A 23120-nucleotide genomic window follows, 5' to 3' on the forward strand; every position below is an offset into this window, starting at 1 on the left:
ATTTAAGTTTTTAGACTGGACGACCTCTTTGACCAGGCTACTCCACAGGTCTCTGCATCTATAAGGAAAACTGTATTTCTTGATATCCTTCAAGCAGCTTGGCTTCTACAATTTCATTCCATGTCCTCTTGTTACTCTCTTATCCCATACAAACAGATCTCCTCTGTCAATTTTATCTCCTGCCATCATTGTCCTGAACGCTGCAATCATGTTGCCCCTCTCTCTCCTTTCCTCTAAGGAAGGCAAAATCCAGCTTTTCCAGCATCTCACGACAGATCTGCCAGGCTAGGGAGCATCTTGGTTGCTGTTCTTTGTATCCTCTCAATCTTCTTTATATCTTCCTTTTTGTGTGTGGACCACGCTACTGCTGCATAGTTTAACCTGGGGCAGATCATGGCCAATATCAATTTTTTCATCATCTCCTCATCCACGTAATGAAATGATATTCTTATGTTAGTCAAGAGTTCATTCATCTCTCTAACTGTCTTAATATGTTTTTCAGGTGACAAACTATCCTGGATCAGCACTCCCGAATCCTTCTCTTCTCTCGCGTTTGTGACTGATTCATTACACATCAAATAATTCAGAGATGGCCTCTTGGTACTTTTACCATTTCCGATATTTTACATTTCTTTGCGTTGAATTTCGTTTCCTACATCTGAGTCCAATCATGTATCCTATCCAGATCCTCCTGCAGCACTTTACAGTCCTCCTCAATCTCTACCTTCCTCAAGATCTTTGCATCACCAGCAGCAAACAGACTTGCGAAGCTGTTAACTCCATCTACCATATCATTTAGGTAAATCAGGAACATTACCGGCGCCAATCCCAAGCCCTGTGGGACCCCACTTGTTACTTCCCTCCATCCAGACATCCTATCCATTATTAATGTCCTCATTTGTCTGTTTCTCAAAAAGCCTCTCATCCATTCCAGGAGGTTTCCCTTCAGTCCTCCAATATGCTCAAGTTTCCACATTGGTCTCTTATGGGGTACCTTGTTGAAGGCCTTCTCCAAACTTAAATACATACAATCCATCCAACAGTCTCTCTCCTGTAGCACGCCAATCGCTCTTGAGTTAAAGCTCAAGTTGGAAACACATGACCTTCCACCTTTGAAACCAAAAAGACTTTCAGCCAAAATATTCATCTCTTCCAGATATTTTATCCATCTATCTTTCAGGATTCTCTCCCACAATTTTGCAGCCATGCTGGTTAGGGACACTGGTCTATAATTCAGGGGTTCTTCCCTGTTTCCTCCCTTATAAATTGGTACCACATTTGCCCTCTTCCATTCTTGAGGCACTTTCCCCTCTTCCAGAGAACACACAATTAAACTGTGAATCTTATCTGCCATTTGTTCTCTGCATTCCTTCAACACCCAATTAGAGATTCCATCTGGTCCTGGGGCTTTCCTTACATCTTGAGATTCCAGTAATTTATACACTTCCTGTACTTCCACTTTTATATCTTTTATCACTACATGTCTAGCCACTCCCTCCCCTTCCACAAACTCCCTTTCATTAGTGAAAACCAATTGGAAACATTTGTTCATTATTTCAGCTTGCACTGCCGCATCTTTATAGACTTCTCCATCTACTTTCAGTTTGGTGATTCCTTCCATTTGTTTCAATTTCCCATTGAAAATTCTATAAAACAGTTTGGGTTCATCCTTATATTTGTCTATTATAACTTTTTCAAAGTTCCATTCTTCCTCTCTATGTATTCTTGTATATTCATTTCCAGTTCTTTTATATTCTTCCCTTGTTCTGTTATTACCTCTATTTCTCCAGTTGTTCCATGCCATATCCCTCTCTTTTTTTGCTATCATACATCTTCGATTAAACCACTCTATTTTCCTGTTTTCTTTCTCTCTTACTCTTGGCACATATTTTTCCACTCCCAAATTCTAAAGGTCTAGAAAGATATCCCACTTCCTCTGTATCTCTCTTGTTTCTATGAATTTTCTCCAATCTGCATTTTTGACAAATTTTCTCAATCCTGTAAAGTTTGCTTTCCCAAAGTTGTATCTTCCCTACCTATAAAGCTCATCTCTTGGCACCAAGTTCCCTATTATCATTTGGAACTCAATGACCTTATGATAACTTTTTCCTATAGGACACAGATATTTCAAAGATTCAATTACATCGGGTTCTTTGATAAACAGTAAATCTAATCTTCCTGATGTGTCCTCACCTTGGATTCCGTCTCTTCTTTGACCCACCAAGTCATCACATTATTCACTGTTCTATCTATCTACCTGTTGCCTGATGCCTCAATCCCGTTCGGGGTGGCCACAAACAAATTGCCTCCACGTCGCCCTGACCCCCACCATTTCACTGCCCTACTCCCAACTCACACCCCCCTCTCTCATATACCTCTCCACCCCATCCCTCCCCCTCCCTCTCCCCTCCTCCACCTCACTCACATACACTCTCTTCATCAGTCTTTCACCCTCCATCCTCTCCACATGTCCAAACCACCTCAGAGTATTCCTCCTAATGCTTCCTATCACATCCACATCCACACCACAACGCTCCTTTATATCCTCATTCATCAGCCTGTCTCTCCATGTGACTCCACAGGCTCCTCTTAAAGAACTCATTTCCACTGCTCTAACTCTTGACTTGTGTCCTTCCAACAACGTCCAAGCTTCACTTCCATACGTTAGAGTTGGTATCACAATACTGTAATGTAGTAACTTTTTCATTTCCATTCTCTTTTCCCTGCTTCTTATCACTCCTTTCAAAGAACCAGCAACCTTTCTTCCCTGCTGTACCCTTTCAAGCACTTCACCCTCCAAACCTCCATCCTTACTCATCACACTACCCAAGTACTTAAACGTACTCACATTTTCCAATTCCTCACCATCCAACCTCGCTGCACATTCACTGACTTCACCTCTCCCAAAGACCATCACTTTACTTTTCCCTACATTCACCTTTAGATTCCGTTTCTTATACACTCTCCCAAACTCATCCACCAAGCCTTGCAGCTCTCCTTCATCTTCTCTCAACAACACAGTATCATCTGCAAACAACAGTACAGGGAGTTTCCAAACACTACCCTCTCTCACCAGGGCCACTCCAACATCCACTACCCTACCTTGTACCTCTTTTACTACCCCATCCATGTACAGACTGAACAACCATGGAGACATGACACATCCCTGTTTCCACCCAACCGTCAAAGAGAAAAATTCACGCAATTCATTCACCATCCACACGCACTGCAGCCTTAGCACCATCATACATACTCTTCACAGCATTCAACAACTTCCCAACTACTCCATATATTCTTAATACTTTCCACAATCCTTGTCTATCCACCCTGTCATAGGCTTTCTCCAAATCCATGAAAGCCACATACAACTTTCCCTTCTCTAAAAACTTTTCCACTAAAGATCTAAGAATGAATATCTGATCTACACAACCTCTTCCATTCCTAAAGCCTCCCTGTTCTTCTCCAACTAATTCTTCTGTTCTTTCTCTAACTCTGTCAATAAGTATCCTACCATACACTTTTCCTATTATACTAAGAAGACAAATGCCCCATGATTACCACACACTTCTTTTTCCCCTTTTCCTTTGTACAAGGAGATAATTATACCTGACTTCCAATCCTCCGGGACTATACCTTCCTCCCAGGCCAATCTGCACATTTTCCACATCCATTCTACTACTCTCTCTCCCCCATACTTCAGCTTTTCACCAAACACTCCATCAACTCCTGGGGCTTACCCCAATTTAACTTTCTTCATTGCTTCCACAACTTCAATCCTAATGATTTCTTCCTGTCTTCTCACCTCCCTCCTTCTCCCAGCCATTCCCCAGCAACTTACACTCACATTACTTCCATCCTCTATGTTCAACAATTCCTTATAGTGTTCTCTCCATCTGCTCACTTTTTCTCCCTTCTTCACTAGTAATCTACCATTTTTATCTTTCACTCCCCTGCTAACTTCACTTCCATCCTGTCTTACTCTCTTCACCTCTTTCCAGAACATTTTCATACAGTCCCTCCACTTTACACTCAAATTCCTTCCAAATTCCTCATCCACTCTCTTCTTACTCTCTCTTACTAATCTTTACACCTCTCTCTTTCTTTCCACATATAACTCTCTCTTCTGCCTCTCAACTTCTTCCACGCCCATATTTCTCATCCATTCATTGTATGCTTTCTTCTTTTGTGCCACAGCCTGTCTCACCTTTTCATTCCACCATGCTGTTCCTTGCACCCCCCTCCGTCTTCTCTTCATCCCACACACCACATCACATGCTGCACATATTTCTTCTGTGAATATCCTACACACACCTTCCACGTCTCCCTTCTGCTCCAATTCATATTTACCCAATCGTTCCTCCACTTCTCTCTTATATTCTGCCTTTTTCTCATCCTCTTCTAACTTTTCCACTCTCCTTGCAAGTACTCCTTCTTCCCATCCTTCCCTTCTTCTATTCCTCCATCTTATTTGGATCTTGATTCTGGCCACCACCAAGTAGTGGTCAGAGAATCCACTCCCCCAACCTCTATAAGCTCTTGCATCCATTACACATCTTCGCATCCTTTCATCCACACACATAATCAATCATTGCCTTCCTTTCATTCAGTTCACCACCCACCCTTCTCATCACTCACCATGTATACCTGTGGATCATTCTATGCCTGAAGAGGGTATTGGCTATCACCAACCCCCTCCCAGCACAAATGTCCACTAACACACTGCCATTCTCATCTATCTCAGCAGTCACATCCCACTCACAAACTATTCCATCCACCTTCACATTCCCTACTTTACCATTCATATCACCGATCAAAAACACTCTCTCATTCCTTCCAAACTTTTCCATGCACACTTCCACATTTGTCCAGAACTCTTCTCTGATTGTGCTTGAACGATTTTGCGTTGGTGCATACACGCACACAATTGCCCACATTTGTATTCCAACTTTCAATCTTATACACACAATCCCTGACCCAACTGATCCATACTCTCTTATGTTCTTCTTCCATCTTTTACTCACAACTATACACACTACTTCTTTTGCCCCCTCATTCTCACCTACTCCTGCACATATACCCCTGGTAATGAAAGGCTAAATTAGGTAATGAAAACTGAGGAGTTTGGTAATGTGGCCGTTGCGATCTGGCAACTCTGTTACCACATCATCAACAGTCACAACCTAACTCCGACCGAAAGCAGATGCTTATCGTAACGGAAGCCATATGTGTTCGTTTTTTGTGAATAAACAGTGAATAAACTGCAATACCTCGCCACTAGAACACAGGAATTTACAGTGTTGTGCAGTGTTTAGAAGTTAGAATTTAGAGTGCAAAGGATTAACTGTGGAGTCCAAACTGGTGGTTGAAACCAGTCCAGGAGCCAGGGATTTGTTAAGTACCCAGAATGTTTAATATTGTATAAACTCACCTCTAAAACCTCATTCTATGGTTCTTTTGCATTTATTTCAGTCTTTTATGTCCCTTATTGGTGTGAATTGGGTCTTAAATAGGTGCTATGCATGTCCAGTAGGGAGTTGTATAGGTGTTAATCTGATTCAGGGTAGGTTAGGGTCCATAAGTACAAGTCCAGGAGGCTGGGGCCCACTTTCCGGACAGGACCACTTTCCGGACATGCCTTTGGCTCTATTACATCGGAAAGTGGAGGGATTACTGTAGTTGTTTTCCGGGGAGGGGCACTAACCCTCCGCCAACCCTTTCAGTCGCCTTGTACGACAAGCAGGGATACTGGGGGAGTATTCTTGAAAAACCCCCTGGTGTGTGTATTTACCTATTTGTAGTATACAGGAATTGAGCAATGCTCGTGTTGTCCTGTCTCCATATCCACATTTATCAAGTCTACCATTACACACATGAATGTTTTTCTCATGCACCACCTCTCTGTCTAAGTCGTTCCAAATATTTAAGTATTTACCTAATATACCAAACTGTGATATACACGGAATGTACTATGCTCATGGGTTTCCGTCGCTGTTTCTCAGTAAGTCAAATTTAGCTTTAAACTCGTTTAAGTTTTTAGACTGGACGATCTCTTTGTCCAGGCTATTCCATAAGTCTATACTTCTGTAAGGAAAGCTATATTTCTTGATATCCTTCAAGCAGCTTGACTTTTTCAATTTCATTCCGTGTCCTCTTGTTGCTCTCTTATCCCATACAAAAAGATCTTCTCTGTCAATTATATCTACTCCCACCATGGCCCTGAACACTGCAATCATGTCTCCCCTCTTTCTCCTTTCCTCTAAGGAAGGCAAATCCAGCTTTTCCAGCCTCTCTCTGTATGACAGGTCTGCCAGACTGAGGACCATCTTGGTTGCTGTTCTTTGTATCCTCTCAATCTTGTTTATATCTTTCTTTTTGTGTGGGGACCACACTACCACTGCATATTCTAACCTGGGGCGGATCATGGCCACTATCAATTTTTTCATCATCTCCTCATCCATGTAATGAAATGCTACTCTTATGTTAGTCAAGAGTTTATAAGTCTCTCCAACTATCTTGTTAATGTGCTTTTCTGGTGACAAACTATCTTGGACCAGCACTCCCAAATCTTTCTCTTCTCTCCTTTTTGTGATTAATTCATTACCCAACAAATAATTCAGTGATGGCCTCCTGGTACTTTTTCCCATTTCCAATATTTTACATTTCTTTACATTAAATTTCATTTCCCATGTCCGGCTCCAATCGTGTATCCTATCCAAATCCTCCTGCAGTATTTTACAATCCTCCTCAACCTCTATCTTCCTCAAGATCTTTACATTATCAGCAAACAGACTTGCATAACTGTTCACTCCATCTACCATATCATTTACGTAAATCAGGTACATTACTGGTGCCAACACCGAGCCTTGAGGGACTCCACTTGTTACTTTCCTCCATCTAGACATCCTATCCTTTATTACTGTCCTCATTTGTCTCTCTCTCAAAAAGTCTCTCATCCATTCCAGAAGTTTCCCCTTCAGTCCTCCTAGATATTCTAGTTTCCACATTAGTCTCTTATGAGGTACCTTGTCAAAGGCCTTCTCTAAGTCTAAGTACACACAATCCACCCAATCATCTCTCTCCTGTACCACGTCAATCGCTCTTGAGTAAAAGCCCAACAAGTTAGAAACACATGACCTTCCACTTCTGAATCCAAACTGACATTCAGCCAAAATATTCATCTCTTCCAGATATTTTATCCATCTGTCTTTCAGGATTCTCTCACACAATTTTGCGACCATGCTGGTTAGAGACACTGGTCTATAATTCAGGGGTTCTTCCCTGTTTCCTCCCTTGTAAATTGGTACCACATTTGCTCTCTTCCATTCTTGTGGCACTTTCCCCTCTTCCAGTGAGCATACGATTAAACTGTGAATTTTACCCGCCAGTTGTTCTCTGCATTCCTTCAGTACCCAATTAGAAATTCCATCAGGTCCTGGGGCTTTCCTTACATCTTGAGTTTCCAGTAATTTATACACTTCCTGTACCTCCACTTTTATATCTTTTATCACCGGAACATTTCTAATCACTCCCTCCCCTTCCACAAGCTCCTTTTCTTTAGTGAAAACTGACTGGAAACGTTTGTTCATTATTTCTGCTTGCATTGCCGCATCCTTATAGACCTCTCCTTCTACTTTCAGTTTGGTGATTCCTTCCTTTTGTTTCAGTTTGCCATTAACAAATCTATAAAACAGTTTGGGTTCATCTTTGCATTTGTCTATTATACCTTTTTCAAAATTCCTTTCTTCTTCTCTACATATTCCTGTGTATACATTTCTTGTTCTTTTATATTCTTCCTTTGTTCTGTTGTTACCTCTCTTTCTCCAATTGTTCCACGCCTTATCTCTCTCTTTTTTTGCTATCATACACCTTCTATTAAACCACTCCTTTTTCCTGTTTTCTTTCCCTCTTACTCTTGGTACAAGTTTTTCCACTCCCAAATTATAGAGGTCTAGAAAGATATCCCACTTCCTCTGTATCTCTCTTGTTTCTCTTAATTTTCTCCAATCCGCATTTTCAAAAAAGTTTCTCAATCCTATAAAGTTTGCTTTCCCAAAGTTGTATCTTCCCTGTCTATGAAGCTCATCTCTTGGCTCGACGTTCCCTATTAACATCTGGAACTCAATGACCACATGATCACTTTTTCCTAAAGGACAGAGATATTTCAATGATTCTATTACATCGGGTTCTTTGGTAAATAGTAAATCTAACCTTGCTGGTGTGTCCTCACCTCGAAACCGTGTCTCTTCTTTGACCCATTGCGTCATCACATTATTCATTATTATATTTAATAACATAGTGCCCCACGAATCCTCGCCGCCTCCCGAGTACCATTCCTCCCAGTTCACCTCTTTACAGTTAAAGTAACCCACCAAAATTATATTATTGCTTTTCTCAGTTTTTTTTTGTAAATAGCTAGCCATATCTGACAACATCTTGTATTCGTCATCCTTCCATGCTCTTGTCTTTGGGGGATAATACACTACCGCCATATCTCTCTTAACATTCTCTCCAGTTTCTAATTTCATATATATCACTTCAGCCCTGCCTTCTCCCATTTCCCCAGTATCTACATTTATGTTGTTGTTCACTGCTATCATCACTCCTCCTCCCATTTTTTCTTTTCTGTCTTTTCTCCACAGTTTGTACTGTATTTGCCATCTCCCAAATGAACATCAATATCTTCTCTTAATTTGGTCTCTACAAAGCACATGACATCAGGTTCATGTTCTCTCAAGAAATCGTTAATTTCGATCCTTGTCGATATGAAACCATCAACATTAGCATATATCACATTCAAATTATTTTTGACGTTTTTAATACCCTCTTCTCTCCTACTCTCTGTCCGTACCACTTCCTCAACTTCTGATCTTTCACAGCCATCCCCCTTAGTTTCCTTCACTTCTATTTCCTTAAATACCACTTCCTTACTTTCATATCCATTACTCTCCAAAAAAAAGTATTACATTCTTCCTCTGTCCTCTTATCATATTTTTCCTTTACTTCTTCCTTTAATGATTTTAAAACTTCTCTTTCTTCTTCATTCAAATCTTTTCTTATTATAATATTTTCCATCCCTGCCTCTTTGCTTAATTTCCAGGTCACTTTAAGTATCTCATTTATTACACTATCTGATGTAAACTTGACTCTCATTGGTCTTGTTTCCCCTTTCTTATAAGGCCCTATCCTCCTTACTTCCTCAATTTCTTTTACCCACTTGTCTCCTTCGGGGTCAATCTTGCCTAATTTTCCTCTCACGATGTTCATGTCTCTCTCGAGTCTTACGAACCTAACCTTTTCTTCCTCTTCCCTGTTTCCAAATATTACCACACATCTGTTCCTTTCTACAGTTTCTCTCACTATTTTTTTCTTCAGTATTTTCACTACATTTTCTTCCATTTTTTTCTTGTTCATTTCCCTTTCTTCCTGGATGATTTCTCTTAAGATGACCACTTCTTTCTGTTCTGTGTGTGTGTGTGTGTGTGTGTGTGTGTGTGTAATTCACCGGGTCGGTCAGGCTCACTTGATGGTCGTGATAGTCAGCTTTTACCCTCCCGGAAGGGAGCTGAAAGCTCATGTAGTCCGATCTAAGGGCAAGGCTGTGACCTTCACACACGCACACACCCGTCCCCTTGCTCAAGGGGGACAGTAACCACCCACTTCGTCAGTGAAACTTTTCGCAACCTGAGCGAGGCGCGAACTCCCGTTCACCAGTTGGCAAGCGAGAACGTTACCACTGCACCAGTGTGTGTGTGTGTGTGTGTGTGTGTGTGTATTTACCTATTTGTAGTATACAGGAATTGAGCTAAGCTCGAGTTGTCCTGTCTCCATACCTACATTTATCTAGTCTAGTTTTAAACACAAGAATGTTTTTTGCTTGCACCACCTCTTCATCTAAGTCATTCCAAATACCTATGCTTCTGTTCAGGGAACTGAACCTTTTAAGATCATTAAGACATCTACTTTTCCTCAACTTCAAGTCATGACCTCTTGTTCTTTCATCATCTAACACAAAAAGATCTTCTCTATCCACCCTTTCCAGTTCTCTTACATTTCTAAACATTGTGATCATCACGTCTTTCCCTTCTCTCACACAGTGTTGGTAACTTCAGTTCTTTCAATCTCTATTCATACGTCAGTTCCCTGACGTATGGTATCATCCTTGTTGCCATCGATTGAACCCTCTCCAGTTTATCAATATGCTTCTTCAAATGAGGTGACCATACCACAGCCGCATACACTAGTCTTGGTCTTATCATGGTCACTATCAACTGTCTCAACATTTCCTCGTCCGTTTAATTCAAAGCCACTCTCATGTTGGTCAGTAAACGGTAAGTGCCTCAATGATTCTGTTTATATGTTTTTTAGGTGACAAGTCATCCTGAATAGGCACTCCCAAGTCCTTCTCATCTTTTCTTTTACTAATTATCTCTTTGCCCATTTTATATGTCCAATGCAGTCTTTTTTCACTCATTCCATTTCTAATACACGGCATTAATCCATTTTCCAAGTCTGGCTCTAGCTGTGGAGTTTGTCCAAGTCCTCGTGCAGTTTTTTACAACTATAAATACATTTAATATGCTTCATGATTTTAGCATTATCTACGAACATACTCGTGTAACTATTCAAACCCTCTAGCAAATCATCTACAAATATCAGAAACATTATTGGGGCTAAGACAGAGCCTTGAAGTATTCCCATGGTCACATTTCTTCATTGTGAAACCTTGTCTCTTGTAACTGTTCTCATCTGCCTTCCCATCAGCTAATCTCCCAACCACTTCAATAGGTTCCCATGCACCTCTCCAAAGGTCTTTAACTTTCACAGCAGTCTCTTATAGAGCACACTCTCAAATGCTTTCTTGGGATCAAGATAGACACAATCTGCCCATCTCTTGTATGACATCTATTACTCTACTGCAGAAACTTAATAGTTTATTAACACACAATCTTCCTTCCTTCTTGGTGTTATCACTTCATTTTCTTCTAAACGCTTTATCCATCTTTCTCTAATAATTTTCTCACAGATTTCACAAACAACACTAGTAAGTGATACAGGTCTGTAACTGAGTGGATCTTCCCTATCTCCCCCCTTGAAGATTGGCACAATACTCGCTCTTTTACAGTCTTTAGGTAACTGTCCATTTTCCAGACAGCTCTTAATGATGACATAAACAGGCCACAATAATTGGTCTGCACATTCCTTCAGGATCCATCCAGCCACACCATCCAGTCCCACTGCTTTCCATATATCCAATTCCCTCATCAGCTGTACCACCTTGCTTGTTGTTCATTATTTCACAGGATCCATTCAGCCACACCATCCAGTCCCACTGCTTTCCATATATCCAATTCCCTCATCAGCTGTACCACCTTGCTTGTTGTTCATTGTTTCACAGGATCCATTCAGCCACACCATCCAGTCCCATTGCTTTCCTTATATCCAAGTCCCTCATCAGCTGTAGGACCTCATTTGTTGTTCATTAATTCACAGGATCCATTCAGCCACACCAACCAGTCCCATTACTTTCCTTATATCCAAGTCCCTCATCAACTGTACCATCTCGCTTGTTGTTCATTATTTCGCACAATCTTCTCTGTTATAAATTTCATCTCCATCCCTCGTTCGTATTACGATGTCCTTAACTCATTTTACCATTTACAAACCTATAAAATAGTTTAGGCTCTTTCTTACATTTATTTACAATATCTTTTTCACATTTCCTTTCTTCTTCTCTCCACACACTTACATATTCATTTCTTACCTGCTTGTACTCCTACCAAGCCCTTTCACTATACCTTCTTCTCACTTTATTCCATGCTCTTTTTCTTGCCTCATGTGCCATTCTACATCTCTTGTTCAACCATTCTTTCTTCCTTTCCATTGCTGTGGAGAATCTTGAGACATATTTACTAACACGTGTTTTATATACTTCTATCAAAAACTCATATTTCCCATCAACATTTGTGATCTCATTCATTTTACTCCAGTCTACATTCTGGAAAAAGTTCCTTAGGGAAGTAAAGTCTGCCTTCCCATGATTGTATCTATTTTCTCTGTGTTTTTCTTCTCTTTCTCCTTCCTATACTCCCACCACTTCCATCTCAATAACCAGATGATCACTTTTACGGGGCATTGGTAGGTTATGTTCTTCACATCGTTTGGGTCCTTTGTGAATGCCAAGTTCAGCCTTGATGGTTTGTCGGCTCCTGAAATTTTTGTATTTTCTTTAATTAACTGAGTTAACAAGTTTTCCTTCACCGATTTCCTTAATTTATTTCCCTATGATGCCTCATTGTTCCCAGCATCCATACTTTCCCAATCAACTTTTCTACGGGTAAAAATCTCCCATGATTATTATTCTATTTCCCTGTTCAATTAACATCTTTAGCTTAATAATGAATTCTTTTATCAACTGTTCATAATCTTCTTTTGTCCATGCCCTAGTTTGAGGAGGCATATAAAATACAATTACTTCTATTTTTTCTCTATAACAGTCCTCTATTTCCATTCCCAAAAGTTCAGCCACAGTATTTTCAATTTCTATAATTTTGATTAAGTCAGTATGAGTTAAAATCATTACCCTCCCCCTTAACTTGCTTTCTCTATCCTTCCTCCAAGTATTATAACAGTTCCATCCATCCATCATCCAATCCTACATTGCCCCATGAGGAGCGTAGGAGCCCAGGGCTAGGCAGTTGGTCCCGACATTTAAGATGAGAGTGACCGCCTCACTCATCCCTGAGTGGCATTACATGAGCAATCAACCCCAACCACCCCTTGGATATAAACCTTCACTGGCTCAATCCGATTGGAGCGCAATAATTATCCACTAAATCACCAGGCGCCAAAATCTGGCTATATGGTTACCACCCAGCGTAGTAAATGGTTTCCTGGTGCACAGGAAACCATTTGGCTTGTCACTCAGTGCAGAGTCACCCACAGGCTGAAGGAAGAGGAAAGAATGAAGGAATGAAAGACAGAAGAGGGAGTGTAAAGCCACCTGTAGGCAGAAGGACAAGGAAAGAATGAAGGAAAGAAAAATTCCATCCAAGTAATTTTGTATCAACATCTAGGGGCAATTTAGTCTCCATCAAGCTAACAATTTCAGGTTTCTTTTCATTTATAGTCTCCAATTTCCCCTTAGATATTAACCCATCTACATTACTATACATAATACTCAGATTTACTCATGCTTCTCCTTTTATGTATTTATAAGCATCACGCTTGTTTCCTTCACTTGTAGTTCCCCACATGCCACTTCCTTACTTTCATATCCATCACTCTCCAAAAATTTTTTACATTCTTCCTCTGTTCTCCTGTCATTTTTTCCCTTTACTTGTTCCCTCAAAGATTTTAAAACATCTCTTTCTTCTTCATTCAGATCTTTTCTTCCTATAATATTTTCCATCCCTGACTCTTCACTAGTTTCCAGGTCACTTTAACCCCTACACCGCGGGCTTGTTTACCAATGACTTGCGTGTGCCGCGGGGTTATTTGGGCTCCGACAGACTCTCAAAAAATATTTGCCAAAAATCAGTTATTAGTCCTAGAATAATAAAATTATATATGCTTATGGCACATACCTTCAGCTTTCTCCTGGAATGATTGTTGAGCCTTCGTCAGTTACCGTAGGACTTGTGGAGACCTCTGAAGTAGGGTAACGAAGTCTCCACTTTACACTTCCCGACAACCCGTAATATGATTACCACAGCCAGATACAAACACTATAAACACTATTCTACAATTTTCAAGTAGTTTGGGATCCATACTAAAAAAAAAAACACTGTGAAAGCAATGGAAATTACGAGCGCGTCTGATCGTCGCACTGGCACTAGTTCGCTCTTAGTAGTCTGTCATTTATTATTCATAAAACCCCTCACACTTTATATTTCTATTACTATATAACACTTATATATATCTACAGTCTTTATTCATAAGTTTCCTTCAGTAGTATTAGTTTATTGTCACTGTAGGGATTCAATTTCTTTCAGTAAAATACGTAGCATTCACTTTCTCATCCTGTATACTGGCATTGAGAGTGAATGTCACTTTCATCTTCACTCTCATAACTCATAGCATTCAGACATGCTAGAGTGAAACTTTCACTTTCATTACTCCTAGGGTATATACTCGTATTCTTATAATACTACTCATTTACATTTCTATTTACGTTCTCTATTTTATTTACGTTATTTACATTTCTATTTTATTTACACTGTGTTGTGCACTGTCACTTGAAATAACTTATAAAACTGTTTTCCATTGTTCACGTATATTTACATTCATTACATTCACTTGCTGTTTACACATTATTTACACATTATTTACAATTCCACTTGCACTGTTTTACTCAACAGAAAGATCGTAGTCACTCTTTTATCAATTGTCAGCCCTTTACCTCTTTCCAGACGAGGTTTAGTAGGGGGTAAAGGTCACAGGGCCATTTGCATGGGGGTGAAAAAAGGCCTTGAAGTCAGCAAGAAGAAACATACGTACTCTCACTTCGGAAGTTGAGAGTAACCTGATAACGGAGGGCTAGCGTGGAGGCCTGCTAAGGGGTTATTCAGGGTTACCAATATTACTTCTTGAAACAGCTAAGTCTAGCACTGATATGATTGGCAGGAAATCTAGACAATACATTATAAATTTGGTAGTTCCAGGTGAATGTAAATATCACTTATGCTTCTCCCTTCCCTCCTTACATGTATATTTATTTCGAAAATAGATTAGAGGCCTACTTAGGAGATATATTTTCAGAGCTACCAATGTTAGATCTTGAAACATTTTTGTTTAGCACTGATATGATTGGCAGGAAATCTAGACAATACATTATAAATTAGGCAGTTCCAGGTGAATGTAAATATCACTTAGGCTTCTCCCTTCCCTCCTTACATGTATATTTATTACGAAAATAGATTATACGGCATATTTCAAGGGGAAAAAAACAGCGAAAATTAGCGAACGAGTGCACGTGAGGTGTTGTCAGGTGATAATTAGCCAATTCCAGGTGTTTGGCACTCTCACTTACCTTATTTCTTTCTCGTATATATTATTTGGTATAAGAATAGGACATAGGGCTTATTTCAAAGGAAGAAATCAGTGAAAAATTCCAGGGAAGATTTACTTAGCGTAGCACGGCCGGGCAGGCGAGAGGATAGGGTAATGGAGGGGGGGTAGGGAGGGGAGTCAAGAACGGGGAGAAATGGCTAAACTGTCAACAATGGATGGGAGTACAGATGAGATTAGGAGTGCTGACTAGTGTTGGACATTAGCAGTACTGATAGATGATACAAGCCCCCACTTGGAAGCCCGGGTGAATTCAAAATAACACAGACTCACAAAAGCGACGCCCCGCGGTATGATCCCTTGCTCCCAAGCGTCACGAAAGTGACACCCCGCGGTTAAGGGGTTAAGTGTATTGTTTACTACACCTTCTGATGACAACACTCACTGGTCTTGCTTCCCCTTTCTTATACAGTCCTATCCTCTTTACTTCCTAAATTTTCTTTTCCCCACTTGCTTCCTTCAAGATCGATCTTGCCCAATATTTTTCTCACTTGATTTGAGTCTCTCTCGAGTCTCATAGATCTAACCTTTTCTTCCTCCTCTCTGTCTCCAAATACTACCACACATCTGTTCCTTTCTACAGCTTGTCTTACCATTTTCTCTTTCCTCTTCAATATTTTCACTACATTTTCTTCTATTTTTTCCTTGTTCATTTCCCTTTCTTCCTGATTTATTTTCCTTCAGCTGACCACTTCTTTCTGTTCTTCTTCCACATGTGCCCACTTTGCCTTTTGCTCCTCTACCACACTACTGTACTCACCTTCTCTGTTTTGTTACTGCTCTCTTCTAATTTTCTCCTTAATTCAATACTTTCTCGTTTCAAATTCTTGACCTCCTGGTTCGTTGTCTCATTAGCCTGTATCAGACTCTGTATGGTATTTTCAGTATTTTTGGGTATGTTTCTTGATACTACCTATAGATCCTCCACTTTCTTTTCTAGTTCGCTAATTCTCATAATCAACATTTGAACTAAATCCATCACACTTGTTTCACTGTCAAATCCTGGAAATTCAGGTCCCTCAATGTATACACTGTCGGCCATGTTTGTGAGTTACGTACATTACTAACAGCTGTTATCGAAAATCTTACGAATATTCACGTATACTCAAATATTTACTGACAATGGTTCTTTACAGTTTAGGTAGACTATATTAACAGACAATACTTTAAATTTTGGAAAAGACTACAGGAGACAGGGCAAACATAATACCTGAAAACTACATATGGTTTGTAGAGATGGTTGAGACAAGTCCGTTCGCTCTGACTCTGGCTGTGTGTGTGTGTGTGTGTGTGTGTGTGTGTGTGTGTGTGTGTTTACCTAGTTGTGCTATACAGGAAATGAGCTACTCTCGTGGGGTTCCGTCTCTGTTTCTCTATCTATCTATCTATTGCCAGACGCCTTAATCCCGTAAGGGGTGGCCGCAAACAAATTGCCTCCACGTCGCCCTGTCCCCCACCATTTCACTGCCCTGCTCCCAGCTCATACACCCCTCATATACCTCTCCACTCTATCCCTCCATCTCATCCTTGGCCTCCCCCTCCCTCTCTCCCCTTCCACCTCACTCACATACACTCTCCTTGTCAGTCTCTCTCTCTCTCTCTCCATCCTCTCCACATGGCCAAACCACCGCAATGTAATTCTCCTAACACTTAATACCACATCCACATCCTCACCACAATGCTCCTTCACTTCCTCATTCGTCAATCTATCTCTCCATGTGACTCCACATGCTCCTCTCAAATAACTCATTTCCACTGCTCTCACTCTTCGCTTGTGTCCCTCCAACAAGGTCCAAGCTTCACTTTCATATGTTAGAGTTGGTATTACAATACTGTCAAGCAGTGACTTTCACTTTCATGTTCACTTCCCTGATTCTTATCACTGCTTTCAAAGAACCAGCAACCTTTCTTCCTTGTACTCTTTCAAGCACTTCACCCTCCAAACTTCCATCCTTACTCATCACATTCATACTCTGTTTCTCAGTAAGTCAAATGTGCTTTGAAATCATTTAAATTTTTAGACTGGACAATCTCTTTGTCCTGGCTATTCCACAGGTCTATGCATCTATATGGAGAACTGTATTTCTTGATATCCTTCAAGCAACTTGGCTTTTTCAGTTTCATTCTGTGTCCTCTTGTTACTCTCCTATCCCATACAAAGAGATTTTCTCTGTCAATTTCTTCAACTTCATCATGGCCCTGAACACTGCAATCATGTCGCCCCTCTCTCTCCTTTCTTCTAAGAAAGGCAGATCCAGCTTTTCCACCATTTCCATGTATGATAGACCCACCAAGCTAGGGACCATCTTGGTTGCTGTTCTTTGTATTCTCTCCATCTTGTTTATATCTTTCTTTTAGTGTGGTGGCCACACTACTGCCGCATATTCCAACCTGGGGCGGATCATGGCCACTATCAATTTTTCTATCATCTCCTCATCCAAGTAATGAAATGTTACTCTTATATTTGTCAAGAGATTATCTCTCTAACTATCTTCATAATGTGTTTTTCGGGTGACAAATTATCCAGGACCAACACTCCAAAGGCCCTCTCTTCTCTCGTTTTTTGTGAGTAGTTCATTAACCATCAAATAATTCGGTGATGCTCACATGGTACTGTACTTTTACCCATTCCCAATATTTCACATTTTTTTGTTGAAGGCACCCGACAGCATCACTACACTGAGTGAGTGGATGGTGAGTTTGATGTTGTACTGCTGTCGGGTGTCTTCCCTTCCCTCTCCTTCATCCTTCTTTCCTTCCATCCTCTTCTGTCTTTCTTTCCTTCATTCTCTCCTTGACCTTCTCCCTACTGGTAACTTTACACTCCCTCTTCAGTCTTTCTTTCCTTCATTCTTTCCTCTTCCTTCTGCCTGTGGGTGAGTGACAAGCCAAATGGTTTCTTGTACACCATTTACTATGCTGGGTGGTAACCTTATAACCAAATTTTGGCACCTGGTGGTTTAGTGGGTAATTATTGCACTCCAATCAGTTTGAGCTGGTGAAGGTTTATATCCAAGCGGTGGTTGGGGTTGATTACTCATGTAATGCCACTCAGGGATGAGTGAGGCTGGTCACTCTCATCTTAAATGTCAGGACCAATTGCCTAGCCCCAAGCTCCTACATTCCTCATGGGGCAATGTAGGATTAGATGATGGATGGATGGATGCGCTGAATTTCATTTCCCACATCCGGCTCCAATCATAATCCTATCCAGGTCCTCCTGCAGCATTTTACAGTCTTTTTCAACTTCTACTCTCCTCATGAACTTTGCATCAACAGCAAAATGACTTGCATAACTGTTCAAGCCATCTAACATATCGTTTACATAAGTCAGGAACATTACGAGTGCTAACAATGAGCCCTGTGGGACTCCACTTGTTACTTCCCTTCACCCAGACATTGTCTTTTATTACTGCCCTCATTTGTCCGTCTCTCATGAAGTCTCTCATCCACCCCATGAGGTTCCCCTTCAGTCCTCCTTTGTGTTCCAATTTCCATATTAGTCACCTGTGGGGTATATACCTTGTCAAAGGCTTTCTCCAAATCTAAATACAGTACAAACAATCCACCCAACTCTCTCTCTCCTGTAGCACAGCTATCGCCCTTGAGTAGAAGCTCAACAAGCTGGAAACATACAACCTTCCACTTCTGAATCCAAACTGACTTTCTGCCAAAATGCCCATCTCCTCCAGATACTTCATCCATCTGTCTTTCAGGATTCTCTCGCACAATTCTACGACCATGCTGGTCTGGGACGCTGGTCTGTAATTCAGGGGTTCTTCCTTGTTCCCTCTCTTATAACTTGGTACCACACGGGCCCTCTTCCATTCCCAAGGCACTATCTGCTTCCAGAGAACACGAAATTAAACCGTGGATCTTATCCGGTAGTTGTTCTCTGCATTCCTTTAGTACAGTATCCAATCAGAGATCCCGTCTGGTCCTGGGGCCTTCCTCACATCCTGAGTTTTCAATAATTTGTATATTTCTTGCACTTCAACTTTTACATCTTTTATCGCTACATTTCTAGTCACCCCTCCTACTCCACAAAATCATTTTCTCTAGAGAAGACTAATTGGAAGCATTTGTTCATTATTTCAGTTTGCATGACTGCATCTTTATAGACATTTCCTTCTACTTTCAGCTTATTGATTCCTTCCTTTGTTTTAATTTGCCATTAACGAACCTGTAAAACAATTTAGGTTCTTCCTTACATTTGTCAATGATACCTTTTTTGAAGTTTCTTCCTCTCCATGTATTCTTGTATATTCACTTCTAGTTCTTATATATTTTTCCTCTGTTCTACCATTGCCCCTCTTTCTCCATTTGTTCCATGTCTTATCCCTTTCTTTTTTTACTATCATACATTTTTTGTTGAACCAGTCAGTTCTCCAGTTCTATTTCCCACTAACTTTTGGCACATATTTGTCCACACCCATATCACAGAAGTCTAGAAAGATATCCCACGTTTCTTGTATCTCTCTTCCCTGAATTCTCACCAATCCGCTTCTTCAAAAAATTTTCTCAGTCCTGTAAAGTTTGTTTTCCCAAAGTTGTATCTTCCATGACTGTATAGTTCATTTCTTGTCTCCCCATTTCCTTCTATCATTTGGAACTCTATCACTACAAGATCACTTTTTCCTATAGGACACATATATTTCAGAGATTCAGTTGTATCATCTTCTTTGGTTAGAATTAAATCTTGTCATGCTGGTGTGTCATCACCTCTAAATCTTGTCTCTTCTTTGACCCACTGGGTCATTACATTGTCCATTGCTATATTTAACCCATGGATTACAAGCCACAGCTCAGGCTGGGTAGCGTCATGCTGCAAGCCACAGCTCAAGCTGTGCTGGCTGTGCATCACTGCTAACTACTCCACCCCTGCACAAAGTTACGCATGGCGCTACGCAAAGACGGAGAGAGAGAGAGAGATTTTTTTCTTTCCACCAGATGATGCCCTGGATGTTTATCTTCAAGTTTATAATATATATATATATATATATATATATATATATATATTTATTTATTTATTTTTCACTACTCTCCTATGTAAACTTACGCATGGGTCTACGCAAAGACGGAGATTTTTTTTTTTTTTTTTTAACCAGATGATGCCCTGGATGTTTATCTTCAAGTGAATAAAAAAACAAAAAAAAATCTTCATTTTCTGTGCACCACAGGGTGGGATGAAAAAAGGTAACTGCACAATCCATGGGTTTACAGTTTACTGCCCCATGAATCTTCACTACTTCCTGAGTCCCACTCTTCCCAGTTTACCTCTTTACAATTAAAGTCACCCATCAAGATTATGTTGTCACTTTTCTCAATCACTTTCTGTAGGTATCTAACCATGTCCGACAATATTTCCTGATATTCCTCCTCATTCCATGCCCTTGTCTTGTGGGGGACATATGTTACTACGATATCTCTCCTGCCTTTCCCTCTGGTTTCTATTACCATGTTTATCACTTCAGCCATACCTTCTCCCAGTTCCACACAAGCCACATTTATGCTGTTTTTCACTTATCACCACTCCCCCTCCTGCTTTTTCTTTTCTAGCTCTTCTTCATTGTTTGTATTTCCCATTTCCCATTTGAATTTCAGTATTCTTTTTTAGCTACGTTTCTATAAAGCACATAATGTCTAGCTCATTTACCCTCAAGAAATCATCTGTTTCTTGCCTCGATGAGATTAGACCATCTACATTAGCATATGCATTGTTTTTTATTCTGTTCTTCTCTCTCCCTCTCTCCTTCTGTACCATTTCCTCAATTTCTGATCCATAACTCTCTAACAGAACTCTGTCTTCTCTTCCTCCGTTCTCTGGTCATTTTTTTCCCTTGCTTCCTTATCATGTTCCTTTATTTTAGCTCTCTCTTCCTCACTTGCATCTCTCCTTATCAAGATATTTTTTAATCCCTTCTTATCTACTAATTTCCAAGTCTTGATTATTTCATCTACCGTGAACTGAGACTGAAATTTTACTTTGAGTGACCTTGCCCCTCCTTCCACGTACTTTCCCAGCCTAAACACTTCTTCAATCTCCTCTTGGGCTTTGTCATTTCCTCCATTTCTATTGACACTAATTTCTTTCCCCTTCTCAGATCTTCTTTCTCTATTTCTGACCTCAGTGACATTGGTTTTTCTTTCAAACCTGAGATAATCACACATTTTTTCTTGTCTCCTGCATCTCTGACAAGTGATATAGTAAAAGTCCTATTATTCAGCAGCTAATTATTTGGTAGATCCAATATTTCGGCAGTTTTGAGAAATGGTCCCATTTACGGAAACCTTCGATCGTTCGGCTGATGTCCGGAATCATCTCGGCAGTCCAAGAAGTGTTATCTGTGACTTGCATGCCTAATGTTTCATGACACTTCTGTATGTTCACTAGTTTCTATATTCTTAAGATTCAGGTATAGTACTCTATTGATTACCATATTGCACAGTATCATAAAGGACAGTAACTAAACCCCCAAATTAGCGAGAGTTACATTCCAAGCCCCCTCGGTAATTCTTGAAATTTGCTCATTCTCGACGCCTTCCTGAAAATGACATTTGCCAGTAATTGTGTAGCCCATGTACCACTGATACTGTAATGCATTGCCCATAAATAAATGTTGCTTGTTAAATCAGTTTCCCCGTTGTTTTTAGCTGTATGGCGGTGACAGCTCTTGTATTTTGATTCCTCAGCATAATGGTGGAAGGGACTGTCCTAAGTGTTTAACTAAACCTAACCTAACTGAGTTTAACTGTGCTTAATAATTTAACCAAACCTAGTCGGTAAAATACATAAAATAAACTGGAGGAATATGAATTGCTAAGGTCTTTCTGATGAGAGTTAACGTACATTCAGAGCTCATTCTTTTGTACATTTTTGTATTTATATGTAAGAGTAATTGATGCAAAACAGTAATGTATCCCATTAACCCCTTTATAACTTCCGGCACTGACCGACACTTTACAGTACCAATGTCAGTGATGTCAAGTTAGTATGAGCTATAAAAAAAGAAAATGAACAATTATGGGAAGGGAACGAAGGTCACTGGTATGTTTACACGACTCTACACTACGATTTCAAGCACTCAGGCAGTTGCTTAATTTTAGATGTTTTCGCCCATTTGGTAAATGCACTGTAACTTTATCAATTCTTCCATGACTCATAGTGAATCATAGCATGGGTTTAGGAAGCTAAATAACACACTGATAGGTGCGCCAGATGATTATCTTCACATCTTTACAAAAAATAAAATGATTTCAGAAGAATGGAAGAAACTTACCCTACGTACTCAAAAATGGATTAAATTTCTTCCATTTTCTTAAAGATGTGAAGATAATTGTCAGGCACCCCTAGCAATGTGTTATTTAGCTTCCTAAACCCATGCTATGATTTGCTATGTTTCACGGAAGAACTGATAAAGTTACAGTGCATTTACCAAATAGGCAAAAACATCTGCGATTAAATAACTGCCTGACTGCTTGGAATCATAGCGTTCACAGTTTTTCATAGTTCACACTAACTCGACATCACTGACATCGGTACTGTGAAGGGTTGTTCAGTGCCGGAGGTTATTAGAGGATCAATAGAATACATTACTGTTTGCATCAATACTCTCTTTCACATGTCAAAAAAAAAAAATATGAGCGCTAAATGTACGTTTAACTTGCATCAGAAAGACCTCACCAATTCATATTCCTCCACTTCATTTCATGTAACTTTCCGACTATTTCATTTTGTGTTTGGAAAAAGTACCGTATACAGTTCTCACTCCAAACACATTTGTAATAATGTAAGCAGTGATGACAATGTTCACCAATACAAATGATGTACTGAGCGGGTAGGTGAACAATACTGAATGAAGATTCAGAAAGGTGAGTGTGTATCTGACTAAAAAGACTCAAAACAGTGAACACATTCTGCAGTGTTGGTCCAATTTTTTTTTTTTTTTCTTAAAACTGCCCTTCCAGAATTAGGGTGCATCTTTCACACCGTACCGTCTTATATGCTGCGAAATACGGTAATTAGAAAAACTAAATCCCACCTACAGGTGGGG

General features: G+C 40.1%; 1 protein-coding gene across 1 annotated transcript in view; it reads right to left on the reverse strand.

The window, feature by feature from the left end:
- Positions 1–23120, reverse strand: part of LOC145406748 (midasin) — a 489879-nt gene that overhangs the window by 231998 nt on the left and 234761 nt on the right. The gene's annotated exons all lie outside the window — the stretch shown is intronic.

This window comes from Coenobita brevimanus, chromosome 71 (genome assembly GCF_032717465.1).
Source record: "Coenobita brevimanus isolate Jiangsu-jjx chromosome 71, ASM3271746v2, whole genome shotgun sequence".
NCBI classification, from domain to species: Eukaryota; Metazoa; Arthropoda; class Malacostraca; order Decapoda; family Coenobitidae; genus Coenobita; species Coenobita brevimanus.